Source organism: Apodemus sylvaticus, chromosome 13 (assembly GCF_947179515.1).
Source record: "Apodemus sylvaticus chromosome 13, mApoSyl1.1, whole genome shotgun sequence".
In the NCBI taxonomy this organism is placed as follows: Eukaryota; Metazoa; Chordata; class Mammalia; order Rodentia; family Muridae; genus Apodemus; species Apodemus sylvaticus.
The window spans coordinates 101,165,768-101,190,131 of record NC_067484.1 but is presented as its reverse complement, the minus strand read 5'-3'; the positions used below and the strand labels follow the sequence as shown (position 1 = coordinate 101,190,131).

The 24,364-nt window shown below is 39.6% G+C and overlaps 1 long non-coding RNA gene across 1 annotated transcript in view; it reads left to right on the top strand.

Moving 5' to 3' along the window:
- The first annotated feature begins 9,561 nt into the window (after window positions 1-9,561).
- The window catches only part of LOC127664020 (uncharacterized), a 445,498-nt gene continuing 430,695 nt past the window's right edge, over window positions 9,562-24,364 (top strand). The window contains exon 1 of the long non-coding RNA XR_007973087.1: window positions 9,562-9,577. This is a non-coding gene — a long non-coding RNA (uncharacterized LOC127664020). The remainder of the gene's footprint in view (window positions 9,578-24,364) is intronic.

Sequence of the window (24,364 nt, the reverse complement as noted above, 5' to 3'; positions counted from 1 at the left end):
GGATGGGTCCTCAATGGATGGGTAAGGGGATGGCCTTTGAGCATGTTTGAGACAGGTGGGACATTTTGCATGCTTGTCAAGAGTTTTTGTTCGTTTGTTTGTTTTGAGATAGGGTTTCATCATTAGTCCTGGCTGTCCCTAGATCTTGTTCTGTAGACCAGGCTGGCCTAAAACTCACAAGAGATCTGCCTGCCTCTGCCTCCCAAGAGCTGGGATTATAGGTGTGTACCACCACTGATTGGCTGTCCAGGTTCTTTTTAAATGTGGGAAGACATAGACGAACAGTGAGAACCACCTGAGATCACGTGGCAACTGCTAAGTGCAAACACTGTACTTGATGTCCTCCTGTGTAGTTGAAGCCATAGGGATACAAGAGGGGTTTAGAAGGTTGGTAACTTAAGCAGCCAAGCTGTTAGCTCAGTGGCAAAACTTTGGCCCATTTTTTGACTGTGTTTGTAGTTATCACTGTAAAGTCGTAAGTTTGGCCACTGTTATTTAAGATTTCCTCTGAGAAAGGAATCCAAGCCCCGTGTCCAGAGGTTGCTGCATTGAAGTAACTTGAGGTAATTTCTAAATGTCACCTGCAAACTTTGTTTTCAAACTGAAGTCCTCTGAGTAGCATACATGTAGAATGTGATGTTTTAACTTAAGGGTTTTGAGACAGGATCATGCTGTGTAGTCTAGGGCTGCCCTAGAACTCACTATGTCTTCTAGGTTGGACAGAGCTCACTGCAGTCTCCTGGTTAACAAGTGTCCAGTGATGTATGTGTGGTGGTGGCAGTGTATGTGTGCTTTTGTTGTTGTTGTTGTTGTTTGTTTGTTTGTTTGTTTGTTTTTCTTTTGAGACAGGGTTTCTCTGTATAGCCCTGGCTGTCCTGGAACTCACTCTGTAGACCACGCTGGCCTCGAACTCAGAAATCCACCTGCCTCTGCCGCCCAGAGCACTGGGATTACAGGTGTGTACCACCATCACCTTGCTAGGCTTATGCTTTTAAAGAAGCTCTTCAGAGCCTGGGGAGGGATGAGGTGTGTCCTGACCTCAGAGAAGGTAATAATTTATCAGCAAGTACAAACTAATAACAAGGACATTTTACTGCCATTCTTTAAAAAACTTAAGAATTTCTTTAGGTGCAGTATGTCTGTGAGCTTGGGAAAACTGATGTTGTGAGTCATATTTACACTTCTGTTGTATGTGAACTGGGCCCTATAACAATGTAAAGATATTTCCCATCTAGGAATTCTAGGGTCATGGAAAACTCACTTTCTACTTCCATTGGGGGCTGGTAAGATTTGATATTATGAAAAAGAGGACTAGGAAGACAGATGAGCGAAAAGATAGAAGCTGAATTCACACAGCACCACAAACAAACCTTTGACCTAATCCTAAGACTAACCCTAACCCTGACATTTCTTCTTTGTGTAATAGGGGTACTATTGATTGAGTGAGACCATCAAGAATAATAATGGCCACCTTAACCCTGAAACTCACCCTGGGTCTTATCCTAAATCTCTAATCCTATCTTAACCCCTTAATTTCTGAAGCATCCTAACATTAACCATCCTTGTTCTGATCCTAACTATCACCCTCTAATCCCCTAACCCTAACTCAAATGTTGGTTACTGTGGAGGTTGTTTCTTAATTATACCTTTTAAATAGAGAAACCCTTTCTTACTCTTGATCTTTAGCGATGTTCTGATATACATTTGATCTAGGCTATAGATGCTTTTTCAACCTATATATGGAAACGTCATTTTGGTTTTTTGTATTTTTACTACTTTATTTTAGAAAAAAAAGGTGATTTGTTTGACTTTTCTATTTTGAAACTCGCATCGAAAGTAATAATTTCCTAAGTATTCCCTGTAAGATCTTGCAATGTGAAATTAACAAGTCCTTGATTTATTTAAATTCCCTTGGCTGACAGAGTTTATCAGGACATTCTGTTAACTACGCTTTCTATATAAAGAGAAAGATTCATTTTCTCTATGATTTGAGATAGGGTTATCTAGAAAAATCTATACTAATCCACCTGTGTTTTTTTTTTTTTTTCTTTACGTTGCCACTGATGAAAATGTGCTGGATAATAATAGTGCTCAACAGTGTTTCCCTTATGTATCTGAATTTTCATCTGAGGTTGTCTGATACCTATCATCTGTTTAAGGGAGCTTCGGTTTCCATGATCCAAGCATTTAGCCATAAACAAAACTCGTGGTTTGTTTGTGTGTTTGTTTGTTTTGTGACAGGCTTTTTCACTATAGTCCTTGCATTCCTGGAATTCACTTTGTAGACCAGGCTGGGCTGGGATTCAGAAGTTCCCCAGCCTCTGCCTCCTAAGTGCTAGGATTACAGGCATGTACCATCACTGCCTGGCTAAAACTATTTTTAGTAAAAATACATCCTTAAGGTTAATAGTCTGGGTCATGCATTGAGTCATCCATTCCTGAGTCACATTGATACCTCCAATGCACCTTGAGCAGTGGGCCTTGCAGGTTATTCACCATGATTATAGGAAGAAGACAAGGGCTTTGAGGAATGCTTAGGCAAGGTCTGAAATCAGTTCCCCTTAAATGCAGGGTCTTGGTTCACAGAGGGGAGGAACAGGAAGCTAACCAGCCTTTGCTGGAATGTTGAGTTCTCCCCAAGATTTGGGTGGGGTGAGATTCCTCTTGGAATGTTAATTCAAATGATTATAGAGTGCAAACCCCTCCTGGTATCTGGAACTTTTGTCCCTAGATGTGAAAGCACACTCTAACCTAAAGAGGGCTTGACTCACTGGCCAATCAAGGCTGCCAGACAGGCCTGCCAGTCAGGCAAAGAGGCTGGATCTTCCAGGTGCCTTTCTGTGTGTTTGCTGTGGCTGTGAAAGCTTGAGCGGTTCTCTGTGTCCTGCTCTGAGCTCTGCTGCTGGTTGTTGTGAGAGGACCTCATGGAAACACATAAACCCAGACATGGTGAGCACAGGATATCTGTCCACAATGAGGAGGAACATGTGGCTGAGCAGTGGGTGTTGGGGTGTTGGGTCCACTATGGGGTTGGATCAGAAGCATCAGCCAGATGTGACTTCCTGTGAGATTTCTAGTGGAGCTTCTTACTTGATAGTTCAGGCCATTAACAATGACTAACTTCAGGAACATGGCTGATTGTAATTCTGTCCAAAACATCTGGACTAGTTGCTTTCTTGTAGAAGCCTGGGTGGTTTCTGTGACTATGCAGCACCTGTGTCCATACTATTTTTTTCCTTTTACAATATACACTAAGAAGGCAGGGTCAGGGCTGGAGAGATGGCTCAGAGGTTAAGAGTTCTGGGTCTTCTTACACAGGCCATGAGTTCAATACTTAGGAACCACATGGTGGCTCATAATTATATGTAATGGGATCTGGTGCCCTCTTCTGGCCTTTAGGAATACGTGTAGAGAGAACATTGTATTAGTAATGAATTAAATCTATAAAAAGATAGGAGACAGATATGAATCTCATAGTTCTGATTCCATACATTACTCATTCTACTGTTTACTTTATTATTTTTCTGTTGTAGTTTTTTTATATTTCTTTAATATGTTTAGTGTTTTGATTATTATGTGGCAAAGGGACCCTTTTCCCAATGTTTGATATTTATAATGCTTATTGAACATTAACAAGCACCTTTTTTGGTTTAGGAAAATTTTTCATTTTTGATTTCATTTGAAATATTTTCTAGACCTTTATGCTGATTGATCTGTTCCCTCTTCCTCCTCCTCTTCCTCCTCCTCCTTCTCTTCTTCTTCTCCTCCTCCTCCTTCTTCTCCTTCTTCTCCTTCTTCTCCTCCTTCTTCTCTTTCTCCTCCTTTTCCTCCTCCTCTTCCTCCTCTTCCTCCTTCTCCTTTTCTACCTTCTCCTTCTCCTCCTTCTTCTCCTTCTTTACCTCCTCCTTCTCCTCTTCCTCCACCTTCTTCTTCTTCTCCTTCTTCTCCTTCTCCTCCACCTTCTTCTTGTTGTTCTTGTTGTTATTGTTCTTCTTCTTGTTCTTCTTGTTCTTGCTCTTCTTCTTCTTCTTCTTCTTCTTCTTCTTCTTCTTCTTCTTCTTCTTCTTCTTCTTCTTCTTCTTCTTCTTCTTCTTCTTCTTCTTCTTCTTCTTCTTCTTCTTCTTCTTCTTCTTCTTCTTCTTCTTCTTCTTCTTCTTCTTCTTCTTCTTCTTCTTCTTCTTCCTCTTCCTTCTGCATCTCTAACATGTCCTGAGAAACTATAAAATAAAGTGAAACATGTAAAAGTCTGATGCAAAATAGTTTGTTTGTGGGAAAGGAGAGGAGTGAGAACCTGAGGATGGTGACTTACTTTCCTGGCTGGTATTCCTTATCTTCCTATGCTGGTTTCTGGGCAGCTGCATTTGTGGTGATTATTGGTCTAGGTAAAGTTTCTCAGTTTGTCTTGTTTGTGTGGATGTTTACTTCTGTGTTACAGTATTCTGTCTAGATTTTCATAGTGTTAGGTGAGTGTGGCCTCTTTTACTGACCTTTTTGCTATGTTCAAGAGAGATTGCTAGTTAATGTTGAAAACTAGGAGAGGAGGTGGGAAGGAAGAGATAATCTTCTCAATCCACAAGGAGACATAGTCAGGATAGAGGTGAAGCTGCCAACATTTCAATATTTCAGAGCTACAGTCATATGAAGGGTCCTCAGTTGAAGGTGTGCTCTCATCAGAATGCCTGGTTGCTATGTCTGTGTGAGATAGTGTTGATTACTGATGTGGGAATGGTCTTCCCCTGAGAGTGACAATATTCATAAACATTTGGCCTGGGCTGGATAAGAGAGCTACCTGAGCATGGTACACTGACCCAGCAGGAGTGCAAGCCATGAGACAATGTTTCCCATGCTTTTACCTTCAGTTTGTAGCTTCAGTTTCTACTCAAAATTCCCACGTGATGAAATGTGATCTAAAAAAACATTCACAACATCTGTTTATTACCTGAGATGCTTTTGCTCAGAGTATTCCTTCACAGCCCAAGAGTTACAAGCTAGAACAATAAAAATAAACACAAAAGCATTATTAACAAGTGATTTTGCTGCTGGACAGAATCTATGTTCTCTTTTAAAGGAATGTGGAAATTATCAGAAATTGAGATGGCAAAAGTCATAGAAAGCTGTTCATTTACCTTTATCAGTTGTTCTCACAGGACTTGGGATATTGGAGTGTTGACAGTACGCAGCCAGAGGAAATTTAGATCACAGCATTTCAGATGAAAATAAACCCTGGGTAAATTTTAGTGGGAGGTCATTTGTGTGATATTGTAGCCAAAAATCTTTTCTCCTTGGCTTACACCCCGAAATATTGAGTGGGGTAAAATTTAAAAATAATGGGCTGATTTCAATATTTTAATTGTATTTATTCGTATGTGTTCATTTCCCCCACTTGTTTATTTATTACTTATTATTTTCATTTAATTTACACTTTGTCCCATCTCTCCATTCCACCTTACACAGTCCTTTATCCCTAACTCTTTTTATCTCTACAAGGAGCATGGGGACCAAAGGAGTATCAAACAACAATGGCATTTCAACTCTCTGCATGGTTAGGAATATCTCTCTTACTGAGGTCAGAAAAAGGCAGCCAATTTAGGAGAACAGTTTGGTCAGAGGGCCAACAGCATAAGGGACATCTTCTATACTTGATCTTAGCCAAAAGGCTCATCTCCTGCTCCATTTGTTGGGGGAAACACATGAAGACTGAGTAGCGCACATACTACATGTATGGTGGGGACTTGGTCAATCCTGTGTGTGTTCCTTGGTTGGTGGCTCAGTCTCTGCGATTGTCCTAGTGTCCAGGTTATTTGAATCTGAGGGTCTTCTTATGGACTTCCTGTTCTTCTGAAGCTCTCAAAACTTTCCCCAATGCTTCCAAAGATCCCCTCTGCTCTTTCCAATGTTAATCTGTGGGTATCTGCATGGGCACTCTCAGAGGACAGTTATGCTAAGCTACTCTCTGGAAGTAAAGCAAAGTATATCATCAATAACTATCAGGGATTGGTGCTTGCCCATGGGATAGGTCTCAAGTTGGGCAGAGTATAGTCTAGTCATTCCTTCATTCTCTGCTCCATCTTTTTACCTGCATTTCTTGTAGAAAGGACACACTTTTGGTGGAAAAGTTTTCCATTTTTTTGGTGTAATTAACTCTCCACTGAGGGTACTTCCTGGCTGCAGGATGTGACCCTCTTCAGTGTCCAATTCTCAGTGCTATGCATTTCAGCTATGGTCACCACATAGACTTCCTGTTGTCCTCCCTTTCATGGTCAGTGGCTCATCATAAAGATGCCTGCACCCGTAGGCCCCTGACAGCTACAGATATCAATTTATTTTCCTGACACAATGGCCCTTCCTTTTCTCTCACCACACTTTCTTTACCTCCCATTCCCCTAACTACTTGCCATTCCTGTTATTTCTTTTACATCTCCCTCCTATGACTGTTTTATTTCCTCTACTGAATGAGATTTAACCATGCTCATTTTAGCCTTCCTTCTTTTTAAAGATTTGTTAAACTTGCGAGTCTTATTTTATGGAGTGACTTCTGAAAACTGAAAGATTAAAAATTCGAGATCATGGATTCTTCCTGTATGGTTTCAGTTTGACACTATTCCACCATTCTTTTGTAGAGTCAGATCCCCAGGGAAGATTCTGTGAGTGTTCATTATAATGAAATTGTGAGGATGATGCCTGAGTTGCATTTTGCAACCACAACTTGTTGAGATGTCTAAGGTATTGATAAATTTGCCATGGAGAGATGTATACAGGGAGAAGAAGTACCAAAGCTGTTACATGATGTGACTTTCAAGATTTTGTCTTTACTGTCAGAAGAGACTTTGGACATTTGAGCAGTGTAGGAGGTGCTACAGACTATTAGGATCACTGAAGAAAGAATGAATGCATTTTTATCACAGGATGAATATTTGCCTATAGACCAGGGTTCAGTATGTAATTGATTGAAACAAAAAGCTTCTAGATAAAATGATGTCTTTGGCTGCTTGTCTGTCCTGTCTGGCTTTCTTTGTGGAGTTTGTCAAAGGTCTTATATGAGGAGCCATTCCAGATATGTTACAGGATAGTGTACATAAACTGAAAATTTTTATTTTTATTTTTCTGGGTTTTTTGGTTTCTTTGTTTGTTTCTTCAAATATATATATATATATATATATATATATATATATATATATATATATATATATATATATATATATTCATTATGTTTTTGGTTACTGTCCATGTTATAGGTCCCTTGCTATCACAAAGTTGCTCCCTGAGTCTCCTCTGTTTCCTCTTTGAGAAGTTGTTGGATCCCCCAAACATTCCCTAAAAATGGTGCCCCAAGTCTCTTATGAGTTACGCACATCCTTGGCTACTGAGTCTAGCCATGGTAGTCCAGTTAAGGAAACATATTCCAAATATAGATCACAGCTATAGGGAAAGCCGATGTTACAGTTGTTAGATGACCCCCTGAGACTCTGACCTGTACATCTGCTATATGTGTGCCAGGGATTTTAGTCCTATCTGTGTATGCTATTTGGTTGGTGGCTTTGGCTCTGAGTATTCCCAAGGGTCCTTGTTACTTGAGTCTGTTGGTCTTCATGTGGAGTTTCTCTTCTCCAGGGATTTCAATCTTTCTACCAACTCTTCTGTAAGAGTGACCAGGGTCCATGCAAGGTTTGACTCTGTATCTCTACAGCTTTTACAGTCAGCTGCTGGGTGGATCCTCTCAATGGACAATTACTCAAGGATTCTATGGGAGCATAACAGTATCGTTAATAATGTCATGGATTGGTGCTTGTTTTTAGGATGACACTCAAATTGGGGAACTTTTCATTGGCCACTTCCTCAGTCTATGCTCCAGAGTTACCCCTGCATTTTAGTAAGGTGAAATTAGCTTCTAGTATGATTTGGACTATATTCCAGAGCCTTTCACAAAAGGGTATAACTTGAACCAGCGCTTTCCAACTGGAGACCCCTGTGTGAAGAACATGTAATTGCTGTGTTATAAGAAAAGCCAGTTGAAATCCAAGGACATGAGATAGGATACCTGGATAAATGTACAAATAAGTGAAATAATTGACAGAAGCTCCTGCTTCACATTTAAATCAGGGAGCACGCATGATTAGTGGAACAAAGGACACAATCTATTAGTGAGAAGTGCTATTTGGTAATGGGATGTTGTTCTATATTTGATGAATAGAGCTTTCAGATTTGGCCTAAGTATTTAATAAGATTCTTCAGTTTTTACTCAGTTGTATATGGACACTGTTGTGCTGAAGTAAGTCAAGGTCTGTTCTTCCATCTGGGATATTGAGATGCATCTATTTCTAGCAAAGTGAATCACGAGTGGGAAGTAGTGTCTAAATAACAATTCAAAAGACTACAGAGAATTTTTGAGGATTCTTCCCTTCAATTGTTTAGGAGAAACACTGCATTTTGAAAGTGATAATACATTGTATATACCTACTTAAGATAATATTTAGCAAAACCAACCCTAATTACATTCTGCAATATCCTGCAACATGAAATTATACAGTACTTGATTTTTCTAACTTCAATTGCCTGACATCCTTTATTGGGACATTCTATTAATTACCCTTTCTATATACGTAGAAAGATTCATTTCTCCTTGATTTGAGATAGGCTTATCTAGAAAATCTGTACTAATCCACCTGTGATTTTTCTCTACTTTGCCACTGATGAAATAGTGTGGACTAGTAATAGTGTTCAACTGTGTTTAACTTATGTTCCTGGCTTTTCTCCTGGGGTTGTTTGATATCCATCATCTGTTGAAGGGCGCTTCAGTTTTCCTGAGCCAAACATTTAGCCATAAAACAAAACTCGGTTTGTTTTTAGTTTGATTTTTTTCTGTGTTTTTTTTCTTGAGACCGGGTTTCTCTGTATAGCTCTGGCTGTCCTGGAATCCACTACAGGTGGGCCCCAAACTCAGAAATCCACATGCCTCTGCCTAACAAGTACTGGAATTACAAGTATGCCAACAACTGCCTGGCTATAACTCTTGTTAGTAAAAATCTATCTTCAATGCTAATAGCCTGGGTCATGCATTGGGTCATCCATTCCTGCATCTCACTGATACCTCAAATGCTCCTTCAGCAACAGGCTTTGCAAGCTATTAACCATGACTATGGGGAGAAGACAAGAGCTTTGAGGAAATCTCAGTCAGGCACAAGTACCAGTAAGTGCAGGATCATTGCTCATAGAGGGGAGGAACAAGCAGCTGACCAGCCTGAGCTGGAATGGTGTGTCCTCCCCCACAGTGCTGGGTGGGGTCAGATTCCTCTTGTAATCTTATTTCAAATGTTAATGGGTGCAAACCACTCCTGATACCTGGAAAAGTCTGGCCCTGGATAGGAAGCACACTTTAACCTTGAGGAGGGATAAGACTCACTGGCCAATCAAGGCCACCAAGCAGACCTGCCAGGCAGACAAAGAGGTGGGATCTTCGGGATGTCTTTCTGTGTATTACCTGTGGCTTCTACAGCTTGAATGATTCTCTGTGTCCTGCTCTGAGCTCTGCTATTGGGTGCTGTGAGGGGACCTCAGGAAGCTCTGAAATCAAGACATGGTGAGCACAGGATCACTGCCCACAATGGGGAGGGACAGGCAGCTGAGCAGTGGGACCTGAGATGGTGGGTCCTCTCTGGGGTGGGATGGTAATCATCAGCCAGATGTGACCACCTGTGAGTTTTCTAGTGGTGCTTCTTACTTGCTAGTTCATGTGGTGATCTCTTAATAACTTCAGTGTCATGGCTGATTGTAAATCTGTCCAAAATATCGGGCCAGTTTCTTTTTTATAGAAGCACCTCTGTCCAAACCTTTTTGTCTATTATAATATACACTAGGAATGCAGGAATAGGCCTGGAGAGATAGCTCAGAGGTTAAGAGCTCTGGCTATTCTTACAGAGTTCATGAGTTCAATTCTTAGCAAACACATGGTGGCTCACAACTATATGTAATGGGACCTGGTGCCCTCTTCTGGCCTGCAGGAATAAATGAAGGGAGAATCTTGTACAAGAATTTAATTAAATTCTTTAAAAAGGAAGATAGATATTAATCTAATAATTCTGAATTCATACATTACTAGTTTTTCTTTTGTTTAGTTTGTCATTTTTTTGCTGTAGGTTTTTTTTTTTTGTATTTCTTTATATTGTGTTCTTATTATTACGTGGCAAAGAGACTTTTTTACAGTCTGTTTGGTATTTTTGATGTTTCTTGTACATTAACAGGCACCTTCCTTTAGTTAAGGAAAGTTTTCATTGAAAATATTTTCTAGACGTTTATGCTGATTTATCTCCTCCTCTTCATCTTCCTCCTCCTGCTCCTCTTCCTCCTATTCCTTCTCTAACATGTCCTGAGAAAATAAAACACACAAGAGATCTGATGCAAAGAGTTTGTATGGGGCAAGGGAGAGGAGTGAGAACCTGAGGATGGTGACTTATTTTTCTGGCTGGTATTCATTATCTTCCTATACTCGTGTCTAGGTATCTGCATTTAGGGTGATTATTGGTGTAGGTAAGCTTCTCAGTTTCTCTTGTTTGTGTGTGAGTTCTATTTCTCTGTTACAATTTTCTATCAAGACTTTCAGAGTTTTGGCTGAGTGTTGCCTCTTTAACTGACCCACTTGTTGTTCAAGAGAGATTGCTGTTTAATGTTGAAAGCTAGGGGAGGAGGTGGGCAGGATAAGAAAATCTTAGCAATCCACAATGAAACTTAGTCAGGAGAGAGGTGAAGCTGCCAACATTCCAACATTTCAGAGCTGCATTCATCTGAAGGAACCTAAGTTGAGGGTGTGCTCCCATCAGAATGGCTGGTTGCTATGTGTGTGAGATAGTGTTGATGATTGATTTGGGAATGCTCTACCATTGAGGGTGACAATATTCATAATCAAGTGAGCCTCGGCTTGATGAGAGAGCTACCTGAGCATGGGGCACTGAGCAAGCTGGAGAGCACTCCAGGAGATAATATTTGACCATGTTTTTATCTTCAGTTTATAGCTTCAGTTTCTACTCTAAGCTCCAAAAATGATGAACTTTGATCTGACACAGCCATTCACAACAACCGATGAGATGCTTTTGCTTAAAGGATTTCATCACAGCAGCAGAATAACATGTCAAAACAACAAAAACAACCAAAAAAGCATTATTAATAAGTGATATTTCTGATGCATAGAATAATCTATGTTCTCTTTTGAAGGAATGTGGAAATTATCAGCAATTAAGATGGTGAAAGTCATAGAAAGCTGTTCATGGAGCTTAATTGGTTGTTCTCATAGGGCTTGGGAGATTGGGGTGTTGACAGCATGCAGGCAGAGGAATTTGAGAACATAGCATTTCAGAGAAAAATATACACTGAGAAAATTTTAGGGAGGGTCATTTGTGTGATAATTTGGTCAGAAATCTTTTCTTCTTGGCTTACCGCCAAAATAAATAGTGGGTTAATATTTAAAAATAATGGGCTGATTTCTATATTTTTTTTGGTTCGTTTATTAGTTTTTTGTTTGTTTGTTTGTTTGTTTTTTCTAGACAGGGTTTGTCTGTGTAGCTCCAGCTGTCCTGGAACTCACTCTGTATACCAGGATGGCCTCGAACTCAGAAATCTGCCTTCCTCTACCTCCCAAATGCTGGGATAAAAGGCGTGCGCCACTCCCACCCTCAGCTGCCTTCTATATTTTCATTCTATTTATATGCATTTGTTCATTTTCCCCATTTATTTATTCATCATTTATTTATGTAATTTAAATTCCACTTTCTCCCATCTCTCCATTCCACCTTACACACTCCTTCATCCCTGACTCATTGTTATCTCTCCAATGAGTGCGAGGACCACAGGAGTATCCACCAACTATGGCATTTCAAGTCTCTGCATGGATAGGAATATCTCTCTTACTGAGGTCAGAAAAGGCAGCCAAGTTAGGGGAACAGTTTGGACAGAGAGGCTGCAGCACAAGTGACATCTCTTGCTCCATTTTGTGGGGAAACAGATGAAAACTGAGTAGCTCATGCACTACATATATGCTAGGGGACTCAGTCCATCTTGGGTATGTTCCTTGGTTGGTGATTCAGTTTCTGAGCGTCTCCTAACTTCCAAGATAGTTGACATTGAAGGTCTTCTTATGAACTTCCTGATCCTTGAGAGACCCTCAATCCTTTCCCCAACTCTTCCAAAAGACCCCGTGTGATCTGTCCAATGTTGGGCTGTGGGTCTCTGCATCTGTGTTAGTCATGTGCTAGATGGACACTCTCAGAGGACAATTATGCTAAGATACTTTCTGGAAGTATAAGGCGGTGTATCCTCAGTAATGTCAGGGAATGGTGCTTGCCTATGGGATGGGTCTCAAATTGTGCAGTGTATAGTTTGATCATTCCCTCATTCTATGATCTTTCTCGGTGCCTACATTTCTTATAGTCAGATCAAATTTTGTGTGGAAACATTATTGATTCTGTTTTTGTCCTTAAGACTCCACTGGCGGTCCTGTCTGGCTGCAGAATGTGGCCCCTTCCGGGTCCATAACTCACTGCTATGCATCTCAGCTATGATCACCCCCCCCCGATAGACTCCTTGTTGCCCTCCCTTTCGTGGTCTGTGGAACATCCTAAAGATGCCTGCACACTTCCACCCCTGACAGATGCAGACTTCCATTCATTTTCGTCGCCTTATGGCCCTTCCTCTTCTCTCACCACGTTCCTTACCTCAGCTCCCCCTTTCTTTTTTTTTTTTTAATTTTTTTTATTCGATATAATTTATTTACATTTCAAATGATTTCCCCTTTTCTAGCCCCCCCACTCCCCGAAAGTCCCGTAAGCCCCCTTCTCTTCCCCTGTCCTCCCACACACCCCTTCCCACTTCCCCGTTCTGGTTTTGCCGAATACTGTTTCACTGAGTCTTTCCAGAACCAGGGGCCACTCCTCCTTTCTTCTTGTACCTCATTTGATGTGTGGATTATGTTTTGGGTATTCCAGTTTTCTAGGTTAATAACCACTTATTAGTGAGTGCATACCATGATTCACCTTTTGAGCCTGGGTTACCTCATTTAGTATGATATTCTCTAGCTCCATCCATTTGCCTAAGAATTTCATGAATTCATTGTTTCTAATGGCTGAATAGTACTCCATTGTGTAGATATACCACATTTTTTGCATCCACTCTTCTGTTGAGGGATACCTGGGTTCTTTCCAGCATCTGGCAATTATAAATAGGGCTGCTATGAACATAGTAGAGCATGTATCCTTATTACATGGTGGGGAATCCTCTGGGTATATGCCCAGGAGTGGTATAGCAGGATCTTCTGGAAGTGAGGTGCCCAGTTTTTGGAGGAACCGCCAGATTGCTTTCCAGAGTGGTTGTACCAATTTGCAACCCCACCAGCAGTGGAGGAGTGTTCCTCTTTCTCCACACCCTCTCCAACAACTGCTGTCTCCTGAATTTTTAATCTTAGCCATTCTGACTGGTGTAAGATGAAATCTTAAGGTTGTTTTGATTTGCATTTCCCTAATACTAATGAAGTTGAGCATTTTTTAAGATGCTTCTCTGCCATCCGAAGTTCTTCAGGTGAGAATTCTTTGTTTAACTCTGTACCCCATTTTTTAATAGGGCTGTTCGGTTTTCTGGAGTCTAAGTTCTTGAGTTCTTTATATATATTGGATATTAGCCCTCTATCTGATGTAGGATTGGTGAAGATCTTTTCCCAATTTGTTGGTTGCCGATTTGTCCTCTTGATGGTGTCCTTTGCCTTACAGAAACTTTGTAATTTTATGAGGTCCCATTTGTCAATTCTTGCTCTTAGAGCATACGCTATTGGTGTTCTGTTCAGAAACTTTCTCCCTGTACCAATGTCCTCAAGGGTCTTCCCAAGTTTCTTTTCTATTAGCTTCAGAGTGTCTGGCTTTATGTGGAGGTCCTTGATCCATTTGGATTTGAGCTTAGTACAAGGAGACAAGGATGGATCAATTCGCATTCTTCTGCATGCTGACCTCCAGTTGAACCAGCACCATTTGTTGAAAAGGCTATCTTTTTTCCATTGGATGTTTTCAGCCTCTTTGTCGAGGATCAAGTGGCCATAGGTGTGTGGGTTCATTTCTGGATCTTCAATCCTGTTCCATTGATCCTCCTGCCTGTCACTGTACCAATACTATGCAGTTTTTAACACTATTGCTCTGTAGTATTGCTTGAGGTCAGGAATACTGATTCCCCCAGATTTTCTTTTGTTGCTGAGAATAGTTTTAGCTATCCTGGGTTTTTTGTTGTTCCAGATGAATTTGAGAATTGCTCTTTCTAACTCTGTGAAGAATTGAGTTGGGATTTTGATGGGCATTGCATTGAATCTGTATATTGCTTTTGGCAAAATGGCCATTTTAACTATATTGATTCTACCAATCCATGAACATGGGAGGTTTTCCCATTTTTTGAGGTCTTCTTCCATTTCCTTCTTCAGAGTCTTGAAGTTCTTGTCATACAGATCTTTCACATGTTTGGTAAGAGTCACCCCAAGATACTTTATACTGTTTGTGGCTATTGTGAAGGGGGTCATTTCCCTTATTTCTTTTTCAGCCTGCTTATCCTTTGAGTATAGGAAGGCCACTGATTTGTTTGAGTTGATTTTATAACCTGCCACTTTGCTGAAGTTGTTTATCAGCTGTAGGAGCTCTCTAGTAGAGTTTTTTGGGTCACATAGGTAGACGATCATGTCGTCTGCAAATAATGATAGCTTGACTTCTTCCTTTCCAATTTGTATCCCTTTGACCTCCTTATGTTGTCGCATTGCTCGAGCTAGTACCTCAAGTACAATATTGAAAAGATAAGGAGAAAGGGGGGCAGCCTTGTCTGGTCCCTGATTTCAGTGGGATTGCTTCAAGTTTCTCTCCATTTAGTTTGATGCTGGCTACTGGTTTGCTGTATATTGCTTTTACTATGTTTAGGTATGGGCCTTGAATTCCTGTTCTCTCCAAGACTTTAAGCATGAAAGGATGCTGAATTTTGTCAAATGCTTTTTCAGCATCCAATGAAATAACCATGTGGTTTTGTTCTTTGAGTTTGTTTATGTAGTGGATTGTATTGATGGATTTCCGTATATTGAACCAACCCTGCATTCCCGGGATAAAGCCTACTTGATCATGGTGGATGATCGTTTTGATGTGTTCTTGGATTCGGTTGGCAAGAATTTTATTGAGTATTTTTGCATCGATGTTCATAAGGGAAATTGGTCTGAAGTTCTCTTTCTTTGTTGGATCTTTGTGTGGCTTTGGTATCACCGTAATTGTGGCTTCGTAGAAGGAATAGTGGGTAGTGTCCCTTCTGTTTCTATTTTGTGGAATAGTTTGAAGAGTATTGGTGTTAACTCTTCTTTGAAGGTCTGGTAGAATTCTGCACTGAAGCCATCTGGTCCTGTGCTTTTTTTGGTTGGAAGACTTTCTATGACTCCTTCTATTTCTTTAGGCATTCTCCTGGATTTCTTTCAATGATTTTTGTGTTTCCCTTGCAAGGGCTTCTAACTTTTGATCCATTTTCTCCTGAATTTCTTTAAGTATGTCCTTCATGTGTTCCTGTACCAGCATCATGACCAGTGAATTTAAATCCAAATCTTGTTTTACTGGTGTGATGGGGTATCCAGGACATGCTGGTAGAGGAGAATTGGGTTCAGATGTTGCCATATTGCCTTGATTTCTGTTAGTGACGTTCCTGCGTTTGCCTTTTGCCATCTAGTTCTCACTGGTGTTAGTTTGTCTTGTCAGTGCTGGACTCACCAGTGCAATCTGCCCCTTCCCCGTTGGCCTCTGGTGCACAGCTTACCCCCTGCACTGCCTGTAGACAGGGTGCTGCTGCCCAGGCTGTTCAGATCCCGAAGCAGGCACCCGAAGGCTCCCGCTGGGGCCCATTGGATTCACTGGAGCACACTGACTTCTCCCAGCTGGCCGCCCGGAAGCCCCTCTAGCCTCTTGCAGGACCTGGAGATGTGGTGTGGCTGCCCAGGCTGATCGGGATCCGGAAGTGGAGAGAGTTGAGCTGAGGGCTTCCGCCTGAGGCCTTGTCCCAGATTGTGTCTGTGGACCAGATGGAGCCCGTGTGAACCCCCAGGGAGTGCCGATGGTGTATGCTGCTGTGACCTCCCCTGTGTTCTGCTCACTCTGCTGAGCAGCTGATTCCCCCAACCGGGCTGGCGCACACAAGGTTAGCCTGGCCGCCCAGGCCCCGAATCCAGGCAAAAGCCTGGGAGGTCAAGGTCCGAGCAAAGTTCCCCTAGGGCTATGACTTTTAATTGGGTCAGCCAGGTGACCCGGATGGCGGGCGTGCACGCCCGCGTTCCCTGAAAGCACCGGGAGAGTCTGCTGTGCTAACAACCTCCTGGGCAGTTTGACTCACAGATGGCCCACCAAGCCGCCCAGTTCTTGGGGTCAGTCCTGTGCCTTTTGGGGCCTAGACCCCCGCTTTGTTAGCCTCAGGCTATGCCTGTTACAGGTCTGCCCGCCAGAGCTCTCTGTCGTGCTGCAGGCAAAATGGCGGAGCGCGCGTGTGCAGGCCTGGGCAAAAAACCTCCTGGCTGGGTTGGCGCCCCGATGGTCCCCCGAACAGCCCAGGGCCTGGGTGCAGGCCAACGCCCATCGGGCTCAGACCACCGCGGTGTTGGCCTCGGATTATGTTTGTGTACCTCAGTCTGTCTGATCCCTGGAGTCCGAAACCAAGATGGATGAGCCTCTCCTGACTGGTGGGAGGCCGAGTTCTGAAGTGGCTTCCGTGCAGAAAAGGCGCCGCACAACCGCAGCTGCTTGCCTCCCGGCTGGTCAGCGAAGGTCAGTGGTCGTGGGCGCAGGGCCTAACTGGACCCTGTGTCGCCTTGGTTCCACTGCTGATGGCCCTGAGCTCCCCCTTTCTTAACTACTTGCCCTTCCAGTTCTCTCTCTTTCATTTACATCATATGACTGTTTTATTTCCACTTCTGAGTGAGATTCAACTATGATTATTTTAGCCTTCCTTCTTCTTTTTAAAGATTTATTTACTTATCATATATAAGCAAACTTTAGCTATCTTCAGAAATACCAGAAGAGAATGCCGGGTCTTATGGGTGGTTATGAGCCACCATGTTGCTGGGATTTGAACTCCAGACTTTCACAAGAGCAGTCAGCGTTCTTACTAGCTGATCTATCTATTCAGCCCCTTAGCCTTCCTTCCTTCTTGTTTATCTTCTTCAGGGCCAAGAAATGTAGTATGGAAGTCCTGTACTTTATAGTTATTATTAATTTGTAAGTGAGTACAAATATGCATGTTCTTTTAGGCCTCAGATATCTCACTCAGGATGATAGTATCTATTTGTATCCATTTGTATCCAAAACATGCCTGCATGTTTTGTCAAGTAAACACATGATCTTACGCTGTTTTACATCCCCATTTTAGTTTTGAAATTTGGCCAAATATATAGACTATATTTTTCATGATGGCATATGTTCATGACACCAATATTATCTGAGGTTTTAGTGTCAATGCGTGCTAGGTGTATGACATTTTGCCTCAGTCTTGTGTTTGTTCTGAAATGTTTGAATAAATAGGAAGAATTTGCCTGTGTGCCTGAATAAGAATGTCCAGTATGTCTCATTTTTACTGTTGTCAGAAGATGATCTCAGAACTCCTGATCTTGAAGTAATGAGTAGATGTTGGTCCCCATGTGTTTGCGAGAAATTGTCCTCCACTATGTGGAAGACCAGCAAGAACTTTCCAATGCTCAATTCTCTCTCCTTAACTATATTAATTTTTTTATGAGCAACATTTATGTTACTATCATTTTCATCTGTTCATTTGCAACAATTTAAGCATGCATTCCCATTTAGTAAAATTTTATTATAATGTTATAGTTCAAACTTTAGCACTTCATGTTTGTGCAAGATGCATACAAATCTGAAGTGAATACATAATAATTTGTAGGATCTTTAGTAAAGAATAATGACTTATCTATCATTTTTCTTTCCTTAGTTGATTTTTGCAGAGGACTGAGGGTATTAATGTATAATTTTTGCTCTCCTGGAACACATCACATGGACGATGCTGGTATCGAGCTCAATAACATACACCAACTTGTCCCTTTGTGACTGAAGATCGGCAAATAAACCCAGATTTCCAAACAGCTTTGTAGTTAGTAATTGTTGATACAATTTTTCAGATGTGTGCTCAGTATTGTGGATCTGTTTCCCCTGCACTTCCCTCTCAACTGGCATTTCTAAGGCAATGATGTATCCTATTCAAAGTGTTCAAAAGCAACAGAGGTGAATCTTATAATTCAAGCTCCTTCTATAATGAAACAGTGATTGTAACTTCTGAGTCATAAAATAAGTAGAGCAAGCAGAAGAATTATATGAACATATATTTGAAGAAGCATATATTTATTTTCCAGTGATGCTAGTAATATGCTTTGTGTTATACATGTATGGGATATTTAGGTTACAGTGACTTTTGATGAAGTGCATGTTAACTTCAATGTGGAAGAGTGGAATTTTCTGGATCCTTCCCAGAAGAGTCTCCACAAAGATGTGATGTTGGAAACCGACCTGAATCTCAAAACTATAGGTAAGATTGTTATTTTTTTCTAAAGGAAACATATATTTCGCGGTTATTGATGATCTTCTATTATTTTAATTGCAAATAATGAAGATTGAGATGAATAGTTCAGTTTCACTGAATTTTCACTGCGACTTTCACATTGCAGTGAAAATTCACAGTACCTTGAATTTAACCTAATTTCTAATGGAATATCATTTAATTTCTTATACTGTATTTTAGGCTATAATTTGGAATACCATCATCTTGAAGAACACTGGTAAATTAGGAGAAGACATCAAAGGTAATTTTCATGTGCAAACTGATACAAATTTGCCTCAGAGGATATTTTGTTATCTTCTGGAATCTCCAATGAAAAATAATAGGGTAAAATAACAGTCCATTAAGTGTAGCTATTCTTACAAAACCATGTACCTCAGGATCTGATATTTGATTAGTGTATCCATTTGATAAGTGGCTCCATTAGAGATATGCTGTGGACCTGCCAATCTGTATGGTCTCATAGTACTTAAATTTTGCACATTGAGTAGTGATAATTTCACATTCTAAACATTCTAATAAACAAATAGTCCATAGTAAAATTGGTGATACTCACATTTTTGTAGTAATATTTTTAAGTTTGGTGAAAGGGCATTTTATGGAATCAAGAATATTGTTGTGGATAAACATTAATCAATATTCCACACATTATGAGAAAGAAAAATCTCAAATACTGTGAATGCAATGTATAAACCTTTCAATTGTCATTCTTTTTTTTAAATTAGGTATATCATGTGTCACAATGGAAAAAATGTGTGCATGGGTATATTGAAAGAAACAACATAAAATTTTTGTTCTAAAACAATGATAAGATATGTAGTATTCTGCTTTTGACAGACATTATGAATATGATAGACTTTTTTTCTTTGATAGACTTTATGAATATCTTAAATATTTCAATTAATTTGTTTTCTAGATTTTTGAGGAAGCTCGCCAAATATTCTAAATTTGGAAATTCTTTTGTGTGTCCTGGTTCACTGTCAACTGTGTTGTAACTCACAGCACAAGAAAAATTATGAATGCAATTAGTGTTATAAAGATCAGAGTTGTTTAAACTTCCTTCAATTAGCTGAAATCCATCACATAAAAAACCATATAAAAAGAGGAGGCTATAAATATGAGTCACATAATAACCATCGCAGGTGTCTTGAATAACTCATTATGAGGGAGAACATCATGAACATATAAAGTACAAAAACCTTAAGATCTCATGCTTCGTTACCATTAGACCAAATTGTAAACTTAATTTATATCGATTACATGATTGATTAGAGTAATGAATGTGGTAAAGATTTCACATGTGCTAATTATTGTTGCAGGCATGTAAGAAGTCATAGTGGAGAGAAACTCTATGATTGTAATCAATATGGTAAAGCCTTTTCAAGACCCAGTTTTCTCCAATATCATAAAAAAAAAAAACACATACTGAAGAGAAACCTTATGCATGTAATCAATGTGGTAAAGCCTTTGCAGTATCACATTATCTTCAATATCATAAAAGAACACATACTGGAGAAAATCCTTATGAGTGTAATCAATGTGGAAAAGCCTTTACACCATCCAGTCATCTCCAGAGACATAAAATGATACATACTGGAGATAAACCTTACAAATGTAATCAATGTGGTAAAGGCTTTGCAAGACCCAGTGATCTCCAATGTCATAAAAGAACACATACTGGAGAGAAACCTTATGAATGTAATCAATGTGGTAAAGTGTTTGCAGGTCCAAACACAGTCTTCTCCAATATCATAAAAAAACACATACTGGAGAGAAACCTTACAAATGTAATCAATGTGATAAAGTGTTTGCAGGTCCCAGTGGTCTGAAATATCATAAAAGAACACATACTGGAGAGAAACCTAAGAAATGTAATCAATGTGGTAAAGCCTTTGCAGGTCTCAGTGGTCTGAAATATCATAAAAGAACAAATACTGGAGAGAAAAATTATTAATGTAATCAATGTGGTAAAGCCTTTGCAATTTCGAGTAATCTTCAACATCATAAAGGATCACACACAGGAGAGAAACCTTACAAATGTAATCAGTGTGATAAAGCCTTTGCAGGTCCCTGTGGTCTGCAATAACATAAAAGAACACATACTGGAGAGGAAACTTATTAATATAATCAATGTGGTAAGACTTTGCAAGACAGTCATCTCCAATATCATAAAACAACACATACTGGAGAGAAACCTAATGAATGTAATCAATGTGCTAAAGCCTTTGCAACACACAGTCATCTGCAATATCATAAAAGAACATATACTGGAAAGAAACCTTATGAATGTGATGAATGTGATAAAAACTTTGCAGATCACAGTGATCTCCCAAGACATAAAAGAACATATACTGGAGAGAAAACTCTTGAATTTAATTATAAATTAAGTGGAAGTTAAGAGCCTATTGAGTTAAGAATATGATAGACATGGGTGCTTAGGATTATTTCAATTCTAGAATCAGTTCTTACTGTGTTTTGGCAAAAAAAAATGTTGTTTCCTATTACCCTCATTTGAAGAGTATCCTTGTGATTAAGATAAAGATGTTTACGTTAATTGCATTGACGAAAGAAGTCCCAAAAATACCCACCTAGTCTTTGGAGTGACATATTTGATCAAGCACAGCAAATTTAGAAAGAAAAAAACTACAAACTATTTGGATAAAATGACAAAGCATTATCAGGAAGTTAAATAAAGCTAAATCCTGTGATCAAGGGTATTCAATAGTCTTACAGGAATGGTTATGTTAGGGCAAGTTTCCTTCAAGCCAAACAAAAGGATTTGCAATTGTATGAAAGGGAACTGTATCTTGTTAGGGAATATTATTACCTAGTTGTTGTTTTCATATGGACATAAGAAGATACAATTATGTGTCAAACTGAAAAGGGATAGATTTTGATTCCTATTCTGGGTTTTCAAGATCTAAATCGAAAAGCTTAGGTCCAGGCAAGGTGTTACATGCTTTTTAGCCCAGTGTTCAGGAGACAGAAGCAAGCAGATCTCTGAGTTCAAGGTTAATCTCCTGAGCAAGTTTCAGGACCTCAAAGTTTAGGCAATGATGTTTTAAAGAAATAGTAAGCTTGTGATAATGGAAAAGAAGGGATCATCCAAGTTCCAGCAGCACCAGCAACAGAACTCATTAGCTTTTTTCATGTGGCTCTGTCTTTTGAAGTAAGAATAGAAAGGACTACTGACATGATTGACTCTCGCTAGCTATAGCTAGGAATTTAGAGATGATGAAGAAGAAATCAGCATCACTGATGTGAAATCTTCTGGGTAAAATTTTCTGAATGACAAAGAATCTGTGTTCCATAGATAACCCAGGTTTGACCTAGTTGTGCAGCTGTAACATGACTTGGTCATGTGTAAGAATCTCCCAAGTGGTACTAGTTTTGAATGCATGAAGTTGCCATGCAGAGCATGTGAGGCTTGGCAACACTGAGTAAACATAAGGGAGGCTGACTGTCAAGCCTAATTGTAGCAGAAGAACTCAGCATCCTGAAGATGCATGTACCATGGGATGAGCAGCAAGAACAGCAGGAACAGGAGAGTGAAGTCAACCAGAGCTTAGAGTGATACAGAGGGCAAAGCTTGAAACATGACCCATTCTCTTTGGAGGATCAGAGAAGAGCATGTGTGGGTTCTGGACTTTGAAACAGGAAGCTATGATATTGAAGTTACTTTGGAGACCCCGAGATCTTGAGATGTTAGAAGTATGTGTTACCTGACCAGGAAAACTGCTTTAAGGGAATAAAACCACTCAAAGAGAAAGAATTCTGCTGCATTGAACAAGGCAGAAAGGATTTAGAAATATGAAAATCACTTTGACAACAGATATGAAGATGCAGAGTTTGGAGATTGCTCAGGTGGCTTTGGTCTTATTTAGGTCGAGAATTTCCTCATGCTGACTTTAGGAATGGTGAAGTATATACGTTGAATTTGGAGGTACACGATGTACTTTTTAAGTTTTTAAACATGTTTACATAATAGGGTTAATTTCAGAAGAGTCATTGACCTTGGGACTCTTAACATGTTTGAGACTGCTATGGACAATGGGGACATTTGGGGTTCTAGCTCATGTATTCTTAATGTTTAAGCATGATCTCCATAAACTCATGTGTTTGAGCAACCATATGGGGGCCAGGCAGTGGAATGTAGTAATTAAATATGCCAAGCTAATTGAGTGGCATTATGTGGGATTGTGGCCTTGTTGGAGGAGGTACATCACTTTGGTCTTGGGCTTTGAAATTCCTACCAGTGCTGAAGAGTCCCCTCTATTAGGTCCCTGGAAGACAGTCTCTTCCTAGCTGCCTTTGGATTAAGATGCAGAACTCTCAGCTTCTTCTCCAGCATCAGGTCTGACTAGATGCCTACCATTCTTCCTGCTAAGATGACAATGGACTAAACCTCTGGAAGTGTAAGCCTGCCCAATTAAGTGGTTGCTTTTATAGGAGTGGTGTTGTTGCAGGTGTCTTTTTATAGCAATGGAAATGCTAGGACCAAAACACTGAGTGTATGCAATGCAGTAATGTCTTTGGACAATTCATGATTTTTCATATTCATGAAAGAATACATGCTAGAGAAAATCCTTATGAATGGGTTTAGTATAATGAAGCCTTTGCAAGCCACTATAATCTTCATCATTATGAAACTTTTCATACTGGAGAGAAGTTCTATAAATGTTAGCCATGTGGTAAAGCCTTTATGTTATGGCATCCCTGAGTTCCAAGACAAATCAAACACCAGGACTCCTCAAATGACAAAAAATTTTGTAGTCAACTTTCTACTAATTAATCAGGACCACAAAAATATACTCAGAAGCTTAGCCATTGATTTTTGCTTGTATTTTTTTAGTTAGTCATGTATCCACCAACGCTTCTGAAAGTGTTGATGAGCTCAGGAATTGCCTTTGGGAAGTTTTGGTTCAATTATGCATGCAACCATGTCATCTTTAAATAAATGTAATTTTACTTAATCTTTTCTAATTCATATTTCTTTCATCCCTTTCAGTTATATAGTTCTAGTTAAACTTTTAGAAAGAAATTTGAAAATATATATAGAGAGAATGAACCAACTTGTTTTGTTTCTGAATTAGGGCAATTGATTGGAGTATCTCCCTATTTAATTTAATGTTGACTATAGGATTGCTGTATTGTAATGTTAGTATATTTAGGTATATCCTTGTGTTCTTATTTACTCCATGAATTTTCATCACCTAATGAAATGATCACTTATTTACTCTTTACACTTTAAGCTCATTATTGAATCACCACTGCTTCTTTTTAATCACCTCATTAATCATGGTGAATGGCCTTTTGATGCATTTTCTATTTTATTTCATTTTATTTTATGTGGGTTTTTTTTTTTTTTTTTGGTTTATTACATTTTTTTTTTTTGTTGTTGTTGCTGTTGCGTTTGTATTTTTGCAATATTGGCCTGTAATTCTCTTTTGTTGTTTGGTCTTTTTTTAACTGTATATTTGAGAAACGATGGGTTCACAAAATAAATCATCTAATGTATTTGTAGACAGATATTGTACAAATTTTTACTTTTGCTGGACTATCTTATTTTTCCATTTGTGTTGATTAAGTTTTTTCTATATGCAAATATATGGGCATCTGAAGTTTCTGCAGCACATGTGTACAAGCCGTTCTGGCATTAACAGAATCCAATGAGTGTGAATATCATGAAATTGAATGCTGTTATCACTTTTCGAGGTGAAAAGCACAGGTTCATGTGGATGAACTTGATATACTATAGTTTATTTCCATATAA